Raw genomic sequence first — 5,000 nt, 5'->3', positions numbered from 1 at the left:
TACCAGTAGACGTTAAAATGTCTGAAACGGGGACACTTTTTCCAAACAAGCAAATCCCACACCGAGGGTGCGCAGGTGCCGATGGTGGTCGAGGCATGTGCCCGCAACAAGGGCCAACGTGAGCCGATGGTGGTCGAGGCAACCGCCCGCACCAGCTCGAGGCATGTGCCCACACCAAGGCCCGGCATGTATCGATGGTGTTCGACGTAGGGGCAATCTTCTGCTGATGGTGGTCGAGGCAAGAGCCCGCACCAAGGGCCAGCGTGTGCCCATGGTGCTCGAGGCAACCGTCCGCACCAGGGCCCAGCGTGTGCCGATGGTGGTCGAGGCAACCGCCCGCACCAGGGCCCAGCGTGTGCCGATGGTGCTCGAGGCAACCGCCCGCACCAAGGGCCGGCTTGTGCCGATGGTGGTCGAGGCAACCGCCAGCACCAGGGCCCAGCGTGTGCCGATGGTGGTCGAGGCAACCGCCCGCACCAGGGCCCAGCGTGTGCCGATGGTGGTCGAGGCAAGCGCCCGCACCAGGGCCCAGCGTGTGCCGATGGTGGTCGAGGCAAGCGCCCTCACCAAGGCCGAGCGTGTGCCGATGGTGGTCGAGGCAACCGCCCGCACCAGGGCCCAGCGTGTGCCGATGGTGGTCGAGGCAAGCGCCCGCACCAAGGCCGAGCGTGTGCCGATGGTGGTCGAGGCAAGCGCCCGCACCAGGGCCCAGCGTGTGCCGATGGTGGTCGAGGCAAGCGCCCTCACCAAGGCCGAGCGTGTGCCGATGGTGGTCGAGGCAACCGGCCGCACCAAGGGCCGGCGTGTGCCGATGGTGTTCGAGGCAACCGCCCGCACCAGGGCCCAGCGTGTGCCGATGGTGGTCGAGCCAGGAGCCCGCACCAAGGGCCGGCTTGTGCCGATGCTGTTCGGGGCAACCGCCCGCACCAGGGCCCAGCGTGTGCCGATGGTGCTGGGGGCAAGCGCCCGCCCCAGGGCCCAGCGTGTGCCGATGGTTATCGGGGCAACCGGCCGCACCAGGGCCCAGGGTCTACCGATGGTGCTCGAGGCAACCGCCCGCACCAAGGCTCAGCATGTGCCGATTGTGATCGAGGCAACAACCCACACCAGGGCCCAGCTTGTGCCGATGGCGGTCGAGGCAAGTGCCCGTACCGAAGGGCAGCCTATGCCGATGATGGTCGATGCTTGTGCCATCACCATGCGTCATCATGTGCCATTGATGGTCGAGGCCTTGGCCGAAGTTCGATTTTGAGCCACGGTGCCCATGCTTGGCTCCAGCATGTGCTGGTGCCGCATTTTTTTCACTCGGGACAGCATCGCCGGAGCATCGCCGGAGCATCGCCGGAGCATCGCCGGAGTACCGCCGGAGTACCGCCGGAGTACCGCCGGAGAACCTGACCGGCGGCATTGGGGTTCCGGCGATTGGGAGGGGGGCCGGGGGGGTGTGCGCACATGATGTGCGATTGGTGCTGGTACTTGGCCTTGTGTTGGCCCCCTATCCCTCATCAAACCTCTGAGAATTCACACCCCCTTAAAGAGCATTTGAGATTTTACAGGTTTGCTACCAGTAGCCGTTAAAGTGTCTGAAATGGGGACACTTTTTTCAAACGGTCACAAAATCTTCTCTACTTCGAGTTTTTAGCTGAATTTTTTTGTGCATGCCAACAAAAATAGAAGGATCATGCCTACAAAATTTGGGGCCAAAAATCCTTATAAAAAAATTTTAAAAAATCCCGAACCGCAAAAAGTTTCGAAAATCGTGAAAAATAGAAAACGAGTCATCTTCCAACGAAACTTCACGTGAAGGCTTAGGGGACCATTGTATGAATTTACAAGCCATAAAAATGGCATTGGCACGGCAGAAATTTGAAGATGTGCCTAAACCCACCAGGGCCCAGCGTGTGCCGATGGTGCTCGAGGCAACCGCCCGCACCAGGGCCCAGCGTGTGCCGATGGTGCTCGAGGCAAGCGCCCGCACCAGGGCCCAGCGTGTGCCGATGGTGGTCGAGGCAACCGCCCGCACCAGGGCCGATAGTGTGCCGATGGTGCTCGAGGCAACCTGTCGCACCAGGGCCCAGCGTGTGCCGATGGTGATCGAGGCAACCTGCCGCACCAGGGCCCAGCGTGTGCCGATGGTGGTCGAGGCAAGCGCCCGCACCAGCGCCCAGCGTGTGCCGATGGTGCTCGAGGCAACCGACCGCACCAGGGCCCAGCGTGTGCCGATGGTGCTCGAGGCAACCTGCCGCACCAGGGCCCAGCGTGTGCCGATGGTGCTCGAGGCAAGCGCCCGCACCAGGGCCCAGCGTGTGCCGATGGTGGTCGAGGCAAGCGCCCGCACCAGGGCCCAGCGTGTGCCGATGGTGGTCGAGGCAACCGCCCGCACCAGGGCCCAGCGTGTGCCGATGGTGCTCGAGGCAACCTGCCGCACCAGGGCCGAGCGTGTGCCGATGGTGGTCGAGGCAAGCGCCCGCACCAGGGCCCAGCGTGTGCCGATGGTGGTCGAGGCAACCTGCCGCACCAGGGCCCAGCGTGTGCCGATGGTGCTCGAGGCAACCGACCGCACCAGGGCCGAGCGTGTGCCGATGGTGCTCGAGGCAAGCGCCCGCACCAGGGCCCAGCGTGTGCCGATGGTGCTCGAGGCAACCGACCGCACCAGGGCCGAGCGTGTGCCGATGGTGGTCGAGGCAAGCGCCCGCACCAGGGCCCAGCGTGTGCCGATGGTGGTCGAGGCAACCGACCGCACCAGGGCCCAGCGTGTGCCGATGGTGCTCGAGGCAAGCGCCCGCACCAGGGCCCAGCGTGTGCCGATGGTGCTCGAGGCAACCTGCCGCACCAGGGCCCAGCGTGTGCCGATGGTGCTCGAGGCAACCTGCCGCACCAGGGCCCAGCGTGTGCCGATGGTGGTCGAGGCAAGCGCCCGCACCAGGGCCCAGCGTGTGCCGATGGTGGTCGAGGCAACCGCCCGCACCAGGGCCCAGCGTGTGCCGATGGTGGTCGAGGCAACCTGCCGCACCAGGGCCCAGCGTGTGCCGATGGTGCTCGAGGCAACCGACCGCACCAGGGCCCAGCGTGTGCCGATGGTGGTCGAGGCAAGCGCCCGCACCAGGGCCCAGCGTGTGCCGATGGTGGTCGAGGCTGCCGATGGTGGTCGAGGCAACCTGCCGCACCAGGGCCCAACGTGTGCCGATGGTGCTCGAGGCAACCGACCGCACCAGGGCCGAGCGTGTGCCGATGGTGCTCGAGGCAAGCTGCCGCACCAGGGCCCAGCGTGTGCCGATGGTGGTCGAGGCAAGCGCCCGCACCAGGGCCCAGCGTGTGCCGATGGTGATCGAGGCAACCGACCGCACCAGGGCCCAACGTGTGCCGATGGTGCTCGAGGCAACCTGCCGCACCAGGGCCCAGCGTGTGCCGATGGTGCTCGAGGCAACCTGCCGCACCAGGGCCCAGCGTGTGCCGATGGTGGTCGAGGCAAGCGCCCGCACCAGGGCCCAGCGTGTGCCGATGGTGGTCGAGGCAACCGACCGCACCAGGGCCCAGCGTGTGCCGATGGTGCTCGAGGCAACCTGCCGCACCAGGGCCCAGCGTGTGCCGATGGTGGTCGAGGCAAGCGCCCGCACCAGGGCCCAGCGTGTGCCGATGGTGGTCGAGGCAAGCGCCCGCACCAGGGCCCAGCGTGTGCCGATGGTGGTCGAGGCAACCGCCCGCACCAGGGCCCAGCGTGTGCCGATGGTGGTCGAGGCAACCTGCCGCACCAGGGCCCAGCGTGTGCCGATGGTGCTCGAGGCAACCGACCGCACCAGGGCGGAGCGTGTGCCGATGGTGGTCGAGGCAAGCGCCCGCACCAGGGCCCAGCGTGTGCCGATGGTGGTCGAGGCTGCCGATGGTGGTCGAGGCAACCTGGCGCACCAGGGCCCAGCGTGTGCCGATGGTGCTCGAGGCAACCGACCGCACCAGGGCCGAGCGTGTGCCGATGGTGCTCGAGGCAAGCTGCCGCACCAGGGCCCAGCGTGTGCCGATGGTGGTCGAGGCAACCGCCCGCACCAGGGCCCAGCGTGTGCCGATGGTGATCGAGGCAACCGACCGCACCAGGGCCCAGCGTGTGCCGATGGTGCTCGAGGCAACCTGCCGCACCAGGGCCCAGCGTGTGCCGATGGTGGTCGAGGCAAGCGCCCGCACCAGGGCCCAGCGTGTGCCGATGGTGCTCGAGGCAACCGACCGCACCAGGGCCCAGCGTGTGCCGATGGTGCTCGAGGCAACCTGCCGCACCAGGGCCCAGCGTGTGCCGATGGTGGTCGAGGCAAGCGCCCGCACCAGGGCCCAGCGTGTGCCGATGGTGGTCGAGGCAAGCGCCCGCACCAGGGCCCAGCGTGTGCCGATGGTGCTCGAGGCAACCGACCGCACCAGGGCCGAGCGTGTGCCGATGGTGGTCGAGGCAAGCGCCCGCACCAGGGCCCAGCGTGTGCCGATGGTGGTCGAGGTAACCTGCCGCACCAGGGCCCAGCGTGTGCCGATGGTGCTCGAGGCAACCGACCGCACCAGGGCCGAGCGTGTGCCGATGGTGGTCGAGGCAAGCGCCCGCACCAGGGCCCAGCTTTTGCCGATGGTGATCGAGGCAACCGGCCGCTCCAGGGCCCAGCGTGTGCCGATGGTTATCGGGGCAACCGGCCGCACCAGGGCCCAGGGTCTGCGGATGGTGCTCGAGGCAACCGCCCGCACCAAGGCTCAGCATGTGCCGCTGGTGATCGAGGCAACAACCCACACCAGGGCCCAGCTTGTGCCGATGGCGGTCGAGGCAAGTGCCCGTACCGAAGGGCAGCCTATGCCGATGATGGTCGATGCATGTGCCATCACCATGCGTCATCATGTGCCATTGATGGTCGAGGCCTTGGCCGAAGTTCGATTTTGAGCCACGGTGCCCATGCTTGGCTCCAGCATGTGCTGGTGCCGCATTTTTTTCACTCGGGACAGCATCGCCGGAGCATCGCCGGAGCATCGCCGGA

Source organism: Durio zibethinus, unplaced genomic scaffold (assembly GCF_047325235.1).
Source record: "Durio zibethinus cultivar Kanyao isolate XHJ-2024 unplaced genomic scaffold, ASM4732523v1 HiC_scaffold_3, whole genome shotgun sequence".
NCBI lineage: Eukaryota > Viridiplantae > Streptophyta > Magnoliopsida > Malvales > Malvaceae > Durio > Durio zibethinus.
Note: the sequence above shows the minus strand (reverse complement) of the source record.